Source organism: Pseudophryne corroboree, chromosome 6, assembly GCF_028390025.1.
Source record: "Pseudophryne corroboree isolate aPseCor3 chromosome 6, aPseCor3.hap2, whole genome shotgun sequence".
Taxonomy (NCBI): domain Eukaryota; kingdom Metazoa; phylum Chordata; class Amphibia; order Anura; family Myobatrachidae; genus Pseudophryne; species Pseudophryne corroboree.
The window spans coordinates 192425444-192441497 of record NC_086449.1 but is presented as its reverse complement, the minus strand read 5'-3'; positions in this window follow the sequence as shown (position 1 = coordinate 192441497).

Genomic DNA, 16054 nt, shown 5'->3' with positions numbered 1-16054 from the left:
GAGGAGAACGCAGCAATGTCGGGTGGCGGCGGCGGCATGTAGGACTTGAAACCAGCCGCCGGTTCGTGAGCCAATCAGAGCTCGCAGACCGGCAGCCAATCAGGAGCCGCGGCTGCCAGTCCACGAGCTCTGATTGGCTCTCGAACCGGCGGCTGGTTTCAAGTCCTACACGCCGCCGCCCAACATAGCCGCGCTCTCCTCCGTGTCCCGCCGAAAGGAGCGGTAAGCAGCACGGGGGGGGGGGGGGGCATTTGTATACCTGGCACTGTGGGGGCATCTGTATACCTGGCACTGTGGGGGCATTTGTATACCTGGCACTGTGGGGGCATCTGTATACCTGGCACTGTGGGGGCATTTGTATACCTGGCACTGTGGGGGCATCTGTATACCTGGCACTGTGGGGGGGCATTTGTATACCTGGCACTGTGAGGGGCATTTGTATACCTGGCACGGTGAGGGGCATCTGTATACCTGGCACTCTGGGGGCATCTGTATACCTGGCACTGTGGGGGCATCTGTATACCTGGCACTGTGGGGGCAATTGTGGATCTGGCACTGCACTATTGGGGGCATATGTGTATCACGTCCCATTTTAACTGGCCACACCCATTTTTGGGGGCGCGCGCCTCCGGCGCGCACACACAGTACCTCTAAGGAGCAGACCTACTGGGGGGAAGGGTAATTTTTTAAGTTGAGAATTTTTGTATGGCCCCGAAGGATTTTATGAATATCCAAATGGCCCTCGGTAGAAAAAAGGTTCCCCACCCCTGTCCTAGAGGGACGCCGTTTCGGAATCCAGGACTGGGTCCTGCTGACCACAGATGCAAGTCTCCGAGGCTGGGACGCAGTCGCGCAGGGGAGAAGTTTCCAGGGAAAATGGTCAAGCCAGGAATCGTCTCTCCACATAAATGTTCTTGAGTTAAGAGCCATTTACAAGGGCCTCCTGCAAGCGAAGAACCTTCTTCAGGGTCTCCCTGTCCTAATCCAGTCGGACAACATCACAGCGGTGGTGTACGTAAACCGCCAAGGCGGAACAAGGAGCAGGGCGGCAATGGCGGAAGCCACAAGAATTCTCCGCTGGGCGGAGCAGCACATGAGCGCTCTGTCAGCAGTCTTCCTCCCGAGCGTGGACAACTGGGAAGCAGACTTCCTCAGCAGACACGATCTCCATCCAGGAGAGTGGGCTCTTCATCAAGAGGTATTTGCAGAAGTGACAAGGCGTTGGGGAATTCCTCAGATAGACATGATGGCGTCTCGCCTCAACAAGAAGCTTCCGAGGTATTGTTCCAGGTCAAGGGACCCCCAAGCCTGTGCAGTGGATGCCCTGGTAACTCCGTGGGTGTTTCAGTCGGTGTATGTGTTCCCTCCGCTTCCTCTCATTCCAAAGGTGTTGAGGATCATAAGACGAACAAGGGTTCAGGCAATACTCGTCGTTCCAGATTGGCCGTGGAGGGCCTGGTATCCGGATCTTCAGGAATTACTAGTGGAAGATCCCTGGCCGCTTCCTCTAAGAGAGGACCTGTTACTGCAGGGGCCCTGCGTGTTTCCGGACTTACCGCAGCTGCGTTTGACGGCGTGGAAGTTGAACGCCAGATTTTAGCTCGGAAGGGTATTCCCGGGGAAGTCATCCCCACTCTCCTTAAGGCTAGGAAGGCGGTCACGGCGAAACATTATCACCTTATTTGGAGAAAATATGTGTCGTGGTGTGAAACCAAAGCAGCTCCTGCGGAGGAGCTTCACTTAGGTCGTTTCCTCCATTTTCTGCAGGCAGGCGTGGATGCGGGCCTGTAATTGGGTTCCAACAAAGTGCAGATTTCGGCTTTATCTATTTTCTTTCAAAAGGAATTGGCCGTCCTTCCTGAGGTTCAGACTTTCGTGAAGGGAATGCTGCATATCCATCCTCCATTTGTGCCACCCGTGGCGCCGTGGGATCTTGAAGTGGTGTTGCAGTTTCTTATGTCTCACTGGTTTGAGCCTTTGCGTAAGGTTGAGTTGAAGTTTCTCACTTGGAAAGTGGTCATGCTTTTGGCTCTGGCGTCTGCCAGACGAGTGTCCGAGTTGGCGGCCTTGTCTCACAAGAGCCCATATTTGATCTTTCATTCGGATAGAGCTGAATTGAGGACTCGTCAACAATTTCTGCCGAAGGCGGTTTCTTCGTTTCACATAAACCAACCTATTGTGGTGCCTGTGGCTACGGATGCTGTGGCGGTCCCAAGATCTCTTGATGTTGTAAGAGCTTTAAAAATTTATGTCGCCAGAATGGCTCTTACTAGAAAAACGGAGGCTCTGTTTGTCCTGTATGCTTCCAACAAGATTGGAAATCCTGCTTCTAAGCAAACTATTGCACGCTGGATTTGTGATATGATTCAGCAAGCTCATTCTTCGGCTGGGCTACCGTTGCCGAAGTCAGTAAAGGCCCATTCTACCAGGAAGGTGGGCTCATCTTGGGCAGCTGCCCGAGGGGTCTCGGCACTTCAACTTTGCCGAGCAGCTACGTGGTCGGGTTCAAACACTTTTGCTAAGTTCTACAAGTTTGATACCCCGGCTGATGAGGACCTCGTTTGCTCAATCGGTGCTGCAGAGTCGTCCGCACTCTCCCGCCCGTTCTGGAGCTTTGGTATAGACCCCATGGTCCTTTTGGAGTCCCCAGCATCCTCTAGGACGTAACAGAAAATAGGATTTTAATACCTACCGGTAAATCCTTTTCTCCTAGTCCGTAGAGGATGCTGGGCGCCCATCCCAGTGCGGACTGTTCCTTGCAGTTGTATTGATACTGGTTACTTATGGTTACACGTGGTTTGTGTATCAGTTATGTTCAGCTTGTTGCTGTTGTTAGTTCATACTGTTATCTGGTTTCATGCTACTCTAGTTGTACGGTATGTTTGTGGTGTGGGCTGGTATGTTTAGTTAACAAAAATCCTTTCCTCGAAATGTCCGTCTCTCCTGGGCACAGTTCCTATAACTGAGGTCTGGGGGAGGGGCATAGAGGGAGGAGCCAGTTCACACCCAGTCAAAGTCTTTTTAGTGTGCCCAAGCTCCTGCGGATCCCGTCTATACCCCATGGTCCTTTTGGAGTCCCCAGCATCCTCTACGGACTAGGAGAAAAGGATTTACCGGTAGGTATTAAAATCCTATTATCCATAGGATTTCAGACAGAACTCTTGCATCTGGTATAGGGCTAGTGCAAATGCAGGCAGATAGTGATGACACTGTGGCTACTTTTACAAGTGAATGGATAACAGTGGTGCAACAGCTGCAGCTATTGATTTCCACAGCACTGTCCCTGGCTGTCTGCTCCAATACATGCGGGCATTATCTGGACCCGCTTCACTGAGATCTGGAGGTGAAGCGGATCTTTGCAAATACCGGCCGTAGCTTGCATGTTTATACATTTACCCCTGACTCTCTAATAGAGTAATAGTGTATAGCAGTCTGGAACCTGACATTAAAGGGCTGCGGGGTGGGGGAGGATAGGGTTAAGGGGAGAGGGGGGGGGGGGGTTGGCAATGGTTAGGCTATGAGGGAGAGTGGTTAGGGTTAGCCTACTGGAGTGATGGGTTAGGATTAGGGTGAAATACTTACCCAGAAGCCGTCGGCATTTCGTACCCAACCCATGTATACATTAGGACAGTGGTTCTCAAACTCGGTCCTCAGGACCCCACACGGTGCATGTTTTGCAGGTAACCCAGCAAGTGCACATGTGTATTAATTACTCACTGACACATTTTAAAAGATCCACAGGTGGAGCTAATTATTTCACTTGTGATCTGTGAGGAGACCTGCAAAACATGCACTGTGTGGGGTCCTGAGGACTGAGTTTGAGAACCTGTGCATTAGGAAGATGAAAATTTGCAAGTACATGCACGGTGGTTTACAAAAATAGCAAACTATAACGTCATGATTTCTTTACATTTTTAAAAAATGTGTTTATGTATGATGTGTTTCTTTATTAAACTGGTTTAATGTTTTTTGTTTTTTTTTACATCAGATACATTGTTCATCACAATACCACAGGAAAATTTATTTTAGGAATGTTGTGGATGTTTTAGTCGGGTGATATTTGTGTTGAGCGTCTGTGAGTACTATAATAAATAATGAATGTCACAATCTCTGTGCTTAGTAGCGATTACTGTGTTTTGACAGGAAACTATAGACTTGGCAATTGCAATTCTATATATCATAGAAGATCCTCAGCTATGCTTTTGAAGAATGTAGTGTTATTTTTTTTTTTTTTTGTATTACATTTTAACAATCTAGCGTCTGATCCCCCTGGTGGAGGGCTCCTCAAACTTCCACATAGAAACTCAGGAGCCTCAGGATAAAAGAATTTAGCATGCAACTTTTAGTGCATCATCAAGAAGAAGCAGTGTAGGGTCATCCGCCAGTGCAGGCTTAAAGGAAAGGAAAATAAACAATGCGTATAAACTGTTTATTTCCCATTTAGAATGTATGGTATTTTTGTTATAAAAGGCCACAAATGGCTAATAGGTAGCAGCTGGACTAGTAGGGCTATATTGTGTACTCTATACAGAACAACTGCAAGGGATATGGTTTGATTCCTTATTTTGCTTGTTTATAAGTTACACTACACTTACAAATTATTCAGACAATGAGTATGTTTACAATGAATTGAGCTGTTAGCCCATTACAATCATCACCAGGATTGAGCGCAGCACAACTTTCTGTATTTTCAACAACATAATGGGACCGCAACGGCGGGCCAACCAAACACTTAATAAGGTAAGCAGGAATCGAAGCACTGAGGCAGGCGCCCAGTATCCACTACGGACTACGAGAAGAGAAATTACCGGTAGGTATTAAATTCCTAATTTTTCTTACATCCTAGTGGATAACTGGGGATCTGTACTTTAGTACCACAGGGAAGTCCTAAAGCTCCCAAACGGGCATCATAAAAGGACAAACAGCGAATCAGATTTCCAGTGACGAGCAGTCCTTTTGAAATAAATCTTCAGAGCCCTCACCACATCCAATGACTCCTGGCCAACAGAAGCGTCAGACAACACTGGAACCACACTGGGTTGATTCACGTGAAAAGCTGACACCACTTTTGGCAAAAACAGAGGCCGGGTCCTGAGTTCTGCCCTGTCTGCATGAAATATCAAATAAGGGCTCTTACAAGATAAGGCCCTCAATTCAGAGACACGTCTGGTAGAAACCAATGCTAATAACATCCCTGTCTTCCAGGTGAGAAATTTAAACTCCACCATATGTAAGGGTTCAAACCAGTCCGATTGAAGAAAGGACAGAACCACATTGAGATTCCAAGGAGCTGTGGGAGGTACGAAGGGCAGTTGCATATGAAGAACTTCTTTTAGGAAAGTTTGTACTTCCGGCAACATGGAAAGTTGTTTCTGGAAGAAAATAGAGAGTGCTGAAATCTAGACTTTGATGGGAGTCCAAATGTAGGCCCATATCCACTCCAGCTTGCAGGAAAAGTAGAAAACAACCAATTCTAAATTCCATGGGAGAAACCTTTCTACTTTCACACCAGGAAACATACTTTTTCCAGATACGATGATAATGTTTTGATGTAACCATCTTCCTAGCCTGGACCATGGTGGAAATAACCCAGGAGGGAAGACCTTTTCTTGCTAGAATCTCCCTCTCAACTTCCAAGCCGTCAAACGTAGCTGCTGTAAGTCTGGATAGACGAACGGACCTTGTTGAAGATCCTTTTGGAGCGGCAGAGGCCAGGGATCCTCCGGAGCAAAGGATAGGAGGTCCGAGTACCACGCCCGTCGAGGTCAATCCGGTGCAATTAGAATTCCTTGAACGCTCTCCCTTCTTAAGTCTTTTTAGAACACTTGGGATTAGCGGTAGAGGAGGGAACAAGTACACAAACTAGAACGTCCAAATTGTCGTCAGCGCGTCCACTGCTACAGCCTGCGGATCCCTCGTCCTGGAACAGTAACGGCAAAGTTTCTTGTTGAGATGAGAAGCCATCAGATCTATCTGCGGACAGCCCCACCAGTGAATTAACTGTTGAAACACCTGGGGATGTAGGACCCATTCCCCCGGATGGAGGTCGTGTCTGCTGAGGAAGTTCGCTTCCCAGTTGTCCACTCATGGAATGAATATGGCTGAGATGGCCCTTAGGTTGGCCTCTGCCCAGACACTTCTTGCATCGCCGCTCGGCTTCTAGTTCCTCCTTGTCGGTTTATGTACGCCACCGCCGTGGCGGTCGATTGAACCTGGATCGCCTGATCATTCAGGAGATGGGAAGCTTGCAGAAGAGCATTGTAAATTGCCCTGAGTTCCAGGATGTTTATCGGCAGAGCCAATTCCTTAACTGACCATATTCCCTGGAACTGGGCCCCTTGGGTCACAGCCCCTCAACCCCGGAGGCTGGCATATGTTGCGAGTAGAATCCACGAGTGGATATTGAAATTCCTGCCTTCTACCTGGTGAGGAACTTGTAGCCACCATAAGATAAATCCGGGCTTTTGGCGATAAGGTCACCTCCTGATGCATGTGAAGGTGAGACCCTGACCATGTGTCCAGCAGATCCAGCTGAAATGGGCGGGCATGAAATCTGCCATACTAGATTGCCTCGTAAGCAGCAATCATCCTGCCCAGCAAGCGTATGCAAAGATGTATGGACACCTTGCGAGGACGGAGCACTGAGCAGACGATAGCCTGGATAGCTAAGGCCTTGTCCATTGGAAAAAAAACACCTTTTGAGACACTGTATCCAATATCATTCCCAGGAACTGAAGACGTCGGGTCGGTTCCAGGTGAGATTTCTGGAAATTTAGGATCCACCCATGATCTGTAAGCAGGCGAGTCGTCTGATCGATGCTGTGCAATAGACGCTCCCTGGACATAGCATTTTTCAGGAGATCGTCCAAGTAGGGGACTATGTTGACTCTCATCATGCGCAGTTGCAGCATCATCTCCGCCATGACTTTGGTGAAGACCCTCGGAGCTGTGGACAGGCCAAAGGGCAAGGCCTAAAATTGGAAATGGTTGTCCAATATGGCGAACCTGAGGTAAGCCTGTTGAGGGGGACACATAGGAATGTGAAGGTAAGCATCCTTGACATCCAGAGACACCAGGAACTCCCCCTCCCCCAGACCGGACACCACTGCCCGCAGGGATTCCATCTTGAATTTGAACAACCTAAGACACGGAATTAGAGACTTCAGGTTTAAGATGTGTCACACTGAACAGTCTGGTTTTGGAACGACAGAATGACTGGAGTAAAAACCCCTGTTGTGTAACGGAGGAGGTACCGGAACCACCACCCCTGTCTGCAAAAGTTTTTGAATGGCCTCTTGCAAGGTAACTTCTGCTGCGGGCAAAACTGGGAAGACCGATTTGAAAAATCTGTGAGGAAGTACTTGAAATTCCAGCCGGTATCCCTGGGAAATGAGGTCCCTCACCCAAGGATCCCAGCAGGACTTCGCCCACACGAAGTGTTGAAGGCAAGCACCTACCTGAAAGTCGCCTTGCTGCTGGGGCCAACCGTCACACAGAAGGCTTAGCGGCAGGGGATCCGGTGGTCTGGTCCAGGGATGCAGCAGTTGCAGGTTTACGGGACTTACCACGAGATCCTCTCGGAATGGTGGAGGCACCCCTGCCTCTGAACCTTGCCACACAAAAGGACTGCGAGGGTTCTGTGTAAGAACGTCTATCAGGTGGCGCAGCCGACAGCAGATAGGTAGACTTACCCGCCGTTGCCTGGGAGATTCATTTATTTAATTTCGTCCCCAAACAAGGGATTACCTGTAAAGGGAAGATTTTGTACACCCTTTTTGGAATCAGCGTCCGCTGACCATTGACGTAACCACAGAGCTCTGCGTGCCGAAACAGCCATAGCAGTAGTACGGCCATTTATCTTACACAATTCCTTAATAGCCTCGCTCATAGAATTTGCAGCATCCTGTATGTGTTGCAGTAGAGTAATGACCTCATCCTGGGGCAGAGAGTCTAATCCATTAATAATATTATCGGACCACTTGACTACTGCCCTGGAAATCCGCCCACAAACTATTGTGGTGCAGTGTGCTATGCCTGCTGCCGTATATATATTGCCTTGAGAGTGGTCTCAATCTTACGGTCAGCAGAGGCTTTAAGGGATATGGCCGCTGGCACCGGCAGTACCAATTTCCGAAGACAGTCTGGACACAGACGTATCGACTGACAGGGTTTTTTCCCATACCTTCCTGTCCTCAGCTGGGAGGGGAAAAGTAGATAAAAACCTCAGAGGAATTTTAAATTTCTTGTCAGGGTTTACCCATGCCTCCCTGGCCAGGAGTTTAATTCCTTAGACACAGGAAAAGTGGCTGAGGTCTTGGGTCTAACATTAAAGTACAACTCCTTATCTGGTTCTGCTTCCTGATCAGATATGTGAAGAACCTCTCTTACAGCATAAATGAGGGCCTCCACCCCAGGGGACAGAGAGCGGCCCTCATCCATATCATCATCATCATCATCATCCACATCAGGCCGATCAGAATCAGACTGGAACACCTGTGGCAGTAAGTGTTTATGTGAAACCAACAGAGGGGGCTGAGAAGCCTTTCTGGTATCTGCTGCCATACAATCAATAGACTGTTTTAACACCTGTCTCTCCTTTTTAGCTGCAGTTAATTCTGAATTTACATTCTGAATCATGCTTTTAAAAGTATCCAGCCAGTCAGGTGCCTGTGAACTGTGTCCCTGTGGAGATAAAGAGCACTGTTCACACATGAGGGACCCCGCTGAAGAAGGGTTACAGTTACAAGCAGCACACATAACTATGTCAACAGACATCTTTACACAACTGTAATACAGCGCAGCTCACTGACAAACACCTCCACACAGACCCTAAAGCGCCCCTGGAGTGACAGAGAAACGGCGACCAGCCCACGAAACACAGCAGCGTGATGCGTGAACTTATGTGTATAACCTTATAAACGTGCAGCGGTGATACCGCTGATGTGCTCCCCCTGCTATGACCCCCTGGTACCAGTACAGAGTCTGCAACAGTGTGAGTCCATGGAGGAGCAGCGTGCATGCAACCTTGATGATACGCAGCAGCAGGAAATGGCGCCTTCCCACCTCTGGTCCCGCTCCCCAGGAAGTCCCGCCCCTTGTAATGGCGTGCAGTCCCCTTCAAGTTTTATACTGGCTTTGCAACATAAAACCGTACGCACAAAGCCTAGTAGACAGTGAGCACTGTAGAGCATGAGCCCTGAGCCAGGGTAGTCCACGGAGGGCACCGCAGCTTGTGGCTCATGACCGCCACGGGACATTGCCGCCGAACTGCACCAGGGACCCCGGAGTTAACTCTCACCACACCTGACGATCTTCGGCATCTGTTAAGATGTGGCGGCTAGCTGCTAGCGTGGGCACACACAGTATTGGTGTGTGAACCATTAACCCTCAGGATGTTGGTTCGGTCTGCCCTCTAAGTCCCACGAAGCAGGTAGACTGGTTGCCAACCAGTACTACCTGAAAATAAAGAACTTAACTAAAAAAATAAAGGAAACTCTCTGGAGATCCAGAGAAACGCACCCAGCTCCTTGGGTACATTTTTCTAAATGGAGTCTGGTAGGAGGGGAGGAGCTGGCCCACACATACACACACGAAAGGTTTTAAGGTGCCAGGCTCCAGTGGACCCGATCTATACCCCATGGTACTAAAGTGCAGATCCCCAGTATCCACTAGGACGTAAGAGAAAAACCTTAGCTACTCAGGATGTCCAGTGAAATCATGCTGCTGTAGTCAGTGAAGCTGTGTCTGGGGACACAACCACTGGCTTTGGCATGCCCAGGAAACAGGGCCGATACACGCCCATATTCAGGAATGCTGCCCCCAAACACAAGACCATCTTAACAGCATTGTAGCCAGTGGGCAAAACAATGCACAGGTGCCCCTACCCACTCATTCATGGGAATAAATTTAAAAAAAAATAAGATTTTACTTACCGATAAATCTATTTCTCGTAGTCCGTAGTGGATGCTGGGGACTCCGTCAGGACCATGGGGATATAGCGGCTCCGCAGGAGACAGGGCACAATAATAAAAGCTTTAGGATCAGGTGGTGTGCACTGGCTCCTCCCCCTATGACCCTCCTCCAAGCCTCAGTTAGGATACTGTGCCCGGACGAGCGTGCATAATAAGGAAGGATATTGAATCCCGGGTAAGACTCATACCAGCCACACCAATCACACCGTACAACCTGTGATCTGAACCCAGTTAACAGTATGATAACAACGAAGGAGCCTCTGAAAAGATGGCTCACAACAACAATAACCCGATTTTTGTAACAATAACTATGTACAAGTATTGCAGACAATCCGCACTTGGGATGGGCGCCCAGCATCCACTACGGACTACGAGAAATAGATTTATCGGTAAGTAAAATCTTATTTTCTCTGACGTCCTAGTGGATGCTGGGGACTCCGTCAGGACCATGGGGATTATACCAAAGCTCCCAAACGGGCGGGAGAGTGCGGATGACCCTGCAGCACCGAATGAGAGAACTCCATGTCCTCCTCAGCCAGGGTATCAAATTTGTAGAATTTAGCAAACGTGTTTTCCCCTGACCAAGTAACTGCTCGGCAAAGTTGTAAAGCCGAGACCCCTCGGGCAGTCGCCCAAGATGAGCCCCCTTCCTTTTGGAATGGGCTTTTACCGATTTTGGCTGTGGCAGGCCTGCCACAGAATGTGTAAACTGAATTGTATTACAAATCCAGCGAGCAATCGTCTGCTTAGAAGCATGAGCACCCATCTTGTTGGGTGCATACAGGCTAAACAGCGAGTCAGATTTTCTGACTCCAGCCTTCCTGGAAACATTTTTCAGGGCCCTGACAACGTCAAGTAACTTGGAGTCCTCCAAGTCCCTAGTACCCGCAGGTACCACAATAGGTTGGTTCATGTGAAAAACAGAAAACACCTTAAGGAGAAATTGAGGACGAGTCCTCAATTCTGCCCTGTCAGAATGAAAAATTAAGTAAGGGCTTTATATATGATAAAGCCGCCAATTCTGACACACGCCTGGCTGAAGCCAGGGCTAATAGCATCGTCACCTTCCATGTGAGATATTTTAAGTCCACAGTGGTGAGTGGTTCAAACCAATGTGACTTTAGGAAACTCAAAACAACATTGAGATCCCAAGGTGCCACTGGGGCACAAAAGGAGGCTGTATATGCAGTACCCCTTTTACAAACATCTGAACGTCAGGCACTAAAGCCAGTTCTTTCTGGAAGAAATTCGACAGGGCCGAAATTTGAACCTTAATGGACCCTAATTTTAGGCCCATAGACAGTCCTGTTTTCAGGAAATGTAGGAAACGACCCAGTTGGAATTCCTCTGTAGGGGCCTTCTTGGCCTCACACCACGCAACATATCTTCGCCAAATGCGGTGAAAATGTTTTGCGGTTACATCCTTCCTGTCTTCGACCAGGGTAGGGATGACTTCATCTGGAATGCCCTTTCAGGATCCGGCGTTCAACCGCCATGCCGTCAAACGCGGCCGCGGTAAGCCTTGGAACAGACAAGGCCCCTGCTGGAGCAGGTCCTTTCTTAAAGGTAGAGGCCACGGGTCTTCCGTGAACATCTCTTGAAGTTTCGGGTACCAAGTCCTTCTTGGCCAATCCGGAACCACGAGTATCATTCTTACTCATCTCCCTCTTATGATTCTCAGTACTTTTTGTATGAGAGGCATAGGAGGGAACACATACTCTGACTGGTACATCCACAGTGTTACCAGAGCGTCCACCGCTATTGCCTGAGGGTCCCTTGACCTGGCGCAATATCTAGTTTTTTGTTCAGGCGGGACGCCATCATGTCCACCTTTGGTTTTTCACAACGGTTTACAATCATGTGGAAGACTTCCCGATGAAGTCCCCACTCTCCCGGGTGGAGGTCATGCCTGCTGAGGAAGTCTGCTTCCCAGTTTTCCACTCCCGGAATGAACACTGCTGAGAGTGTTATCACATGATTTTTCGCCCAGCGAAGAATCCTTGCAGTTTCTGCCATTTCCCTCCTGCTTCTTGTGCCGCCCTGTCTGTTTACGTGGGCGACTGCCGTGATGTTGTCCCACTGGATCAATACCGGCTGACCTTGAAGCAGAGGTCTTGCTAAGCTTAGAGCATTGTAAATTGCCCTTAGCTCCAGTATATTTATGTGGAGAGAAGTCTCCAGACTCGATCACACTCTCTGGAAATTTTTTCCTTGTGTGACTGCTCCCCAGCCACTCAGGCTGGCATCCGTGGTCACCAGGACCCAGTCCTGAATGCCGAATCTGCGGCCCTTTCATAGATGAGCACTCTGCAGCCACCGCAGAAGAAACACCCTTGTCCTTGGAGACAGGGTTATCCGCTGATGCATCTGAAGATGCGATCCGGACCATTTTTCCAGCAGATCCCACGTAAAGGTTCTTGCGTGAAATCTACCGAATGGGATCGCTTTGTAAGAAACCACCATTTTTCACAGGATCCTTGTGCAATGATGCACTGATACTTTTCCTGGTTTTAGGAGGTTCCTGACTAGCTCGGATAACTCCCTGGCTTTCTTCTCCGGGAGAAAACATCCTTTTCTGGACTGTGTCCAGAATCATCCCTAGGAACAGTAGACGTGTCGTCGGAAAAAACTGCGATTTTGGAATATTTAGAATCCACTCGTGCTGTCGTAGAACTACTTAAGATAGTGCTACTCCGACCTCCAACTGTTCTCTGGACCTTGCCCTTATCAGGAAAGCGTCCATATTTCTTTTAAGAAGAATCATCATTTCGGCCATTACCTTGGTAAAGACCCGGGGTGCCGTGGACAATCCAAACGGCAGCGTCTGAACTGATAGTGACAGTTCTGTACCACGAACCTGAGGTACCCTTGGTGAGAAGGGCAAATTTGGACATGTAGGTAAGCGTCCCTGATATCCAGTGACACCATATCGTCCCCTTCTTCCTGGTTCGCTATCACTGCTCTGAGTGACTCCATCTTGATTTGAACGCTTGTATGTAAGTGTTCAAATATTTCAGATCTCACCTAGCCGTCTGGCTTCAGTACCACAATATAGTGTGGAATAATACCCCTTCCCTTGTTGTAGAAGGGGTACTTTGATTATCACCTGCTGGGAATACAGCCTGTGAATTGTTCCCAATACTGCCTCCCTGTCGGAGGGAGACGTTGGTAAAGCAGACTTCAGGAACTTGTGAGGGGGAGACGTCTCGAATTTCCAATGTACACCTGGGATACTACGTGTAGGATCCAGGAGTCCACTTGTGAGTGAGCCCACTGCGTGCTGAAACTCTTGAGATGACCCCCTACCGCACCTGAGTCCGCTTGTACGGCCCCAGCGTCATGCTGCGGACTTGGCAGAAGCTGTGGAGGGCTTCTGTTCCTGGGAATGGGCTGCCTGCTGCAGTCTTCTTCCCTTTCCTCTACCCCTGGGCAGATATGACTGGCCCTTTTGCCCGCCTGCCCTTATGGGGACGAAAGGACTGAGACTGAAAAGACTGTGTCCTTTTCTGCTGAGATGTGACTTGGGGTAACAAAAGGTGGATTTTTCAGCTGTTGCCATGGCCACCAGGTCCGATGGACCGCCCCTTTATACGGCAATACTTCCATGTGCCGTCTGGAATCTGCATCACCTGACCACTGTCGTCTGGCAGATATGGACATCACATTTACTCTTGATGCCAGAATGCAAATATCCCTCTGCGCATCTCGCATATATAGAAATGCATCCTTAAAATGCTCTATAGTCAATAAAATCTTGTCCCTGTCAAGGGTATCAATATTTTCAGTCAGGAAATCCGACCAAGCCCCCTCAGCGCTGCACATCCAGGCTGAGGCGATTGCTGGTCGTAGTATAACACCAGTATATGTGTATATACTTTTAGGATATTTTTCAGCTTCCTATCAGCTGGCTCCTTGAGGGCTGCCGTATCTGGAGACGGTAACGCCACTTGTTTTTATAAGCGTGTGAGCGCCTTATTCACCCTAAGGTGTGTTTCCCAACTCGCCCTAACTTCTGGCGGGAAAGGGTATACCGCCAATAATTTTCTATCGGAGGAAACCCACGTATCATCACACACTTCATTTAATTTATCTGATTCAGGAAAAATTACAAGTAGTTTATTCACACCCTACATAATACCCTTATTTGTGGTACTTGTAGTATCAGAAATATGTAACACCTCCTTCATTGCCCTTAACATGAAACGTGTGGCCCTAAAGGAAAATACGTTTGTTTCTTCACCGTCGACACTGGAGTCAGTGTCCGTGTCTGTGTCGACCGACTGAGGTAAATGGGCGTTTTTACAAGCCCCTGACGGTGTCTGAGACGCCTGGACAGGTACTAATTTGTTTGCCGGCCGTCTCATGTCGTCAACCGACCTTGCAGCGTGTTGACATTATCACGTAATTCCTAAATAAGCCATCCATTCCAGTGTCGACTCCTTAGAGAGTGACATCACCAATACAGGCAATTTGCTCCGCCTCCTCACCAACATCGTCCTCCTACATGTCGACACACACGTACCGACACACAGCACACACACAGGGAATGCTCTGACAGAGGACAGGACCCCACTAGCCCTTTGGGGAGACAGAGGGAGAGTTTGCCAGCACACACCAAAAACGCTATAATTATACAGGGACAACCCCTTATACAAGTGTTTTCCCTTATAGCATTTTTATATATGTAATCATATCGCCAAATAAGTGCCCCCCCTCTCTGTTTTAACCCTGTTTCTGTAGTGCAGTGCAGGGGAGAGCCTGGGAGCCTTCCTCACAGCAGAGCTGAGCAGGAAAATGGCGCCGTGTGCTGAGGAGAATAGGCCCCGCCCCCTTTTCGGCGGGCTCTTCTCCCGGAGTTTGTGAGATCTGGCAGGGGTTAAATACATCCATATAGCCTCAAGGGCTATATGTGATGTATTTTAGCCATAAAAAGGTATTATACATTGCTGCCCAGGGCGCCCCCCCCAGCGCCCTGCACCCTCAGTGACAGTTGGTGACTGTTGGTGAAGTGTGCTGACAACAATGGCGCACAGCTGCAGTGCTGTGCGCTACCTTATGAAGACTGAAAGTCTTCTGCCGCCTGTTTCTGGACCTCTGGACCTCTTCAACTTCGGCATCTGTAAGGGGGGTCGGCGGCACGGCTCCGGGACGAACCCCAGGGTGAGACCTGTGTTCCGACTCCCTCTGGAGCTAATGGTGTCCAGTAGCCTAAGAAGCAAATCCATCCTGCACGCAGGTGAGTTTTCTTCTCTCCCCTAAGTCCCTCGTAGCAGTGAGCCTGTTGCCAGCAGGACTCACTGAAAATAAAAAACCTAACTTAAACTTTTATTCTAAGCAGCTCAGGAGAGCCACCTAGATTGCACCCTTCTCGTCGGGCACAAAAATCTAACTGAGGCTTGGAGGAGGGTCATAGGGGGAGGAGCCAGTGCACACCACCTGATCCTAAAGCTTTTATTATTGTGCCCTGTCTCCTGCGGAGCCGCTATATCCCCATGGTCCTGACGGAGTCCCCAGCATCCACTAGGACGTCAGAGAAATTGTAACTTACCCCTCCTGCAGTTTTGGCCTGTCTCTCCACATACTTTCATACAGTCAATGGCTATCAGCACTCTCACTGGTGAATAGATCCAGTCATCCACCATTTAGCATGCTGACAGCCATTCACTGTCCAGCTGCAGGCTGGGAAGCAGGTAGAGAATGCTGCCTGGGTGCTCTAACTTGTTAAAGGCGCAGATTGCCCAGTCGAATTTCTCTACCTGCCTCCCAAGAAGTTTCGGAGGCATAAGCCCACCACTGCTCGAAGGCCCCTAAAATCATGGGGCCATGAGCAGCTGTCCTGTCCAAACACCAGCAGCATGTCAATCTCCGCATGTGCTCATATAAAATATCAGAGATGTGCATTAACATCGAATTAACATACATATCTGAATCTGGCCCCATGTCAATGCGCTAGTCAGTAATTGTACAGAACGTCTTATACATTTATGCTATACTGACCATTTTTAGGAAGGCAGGCTTTAATGACAAAAAGAGTTATCTTTATTGAAGTGCACTGTGATATATCCAAAAACAGATTGTCGATC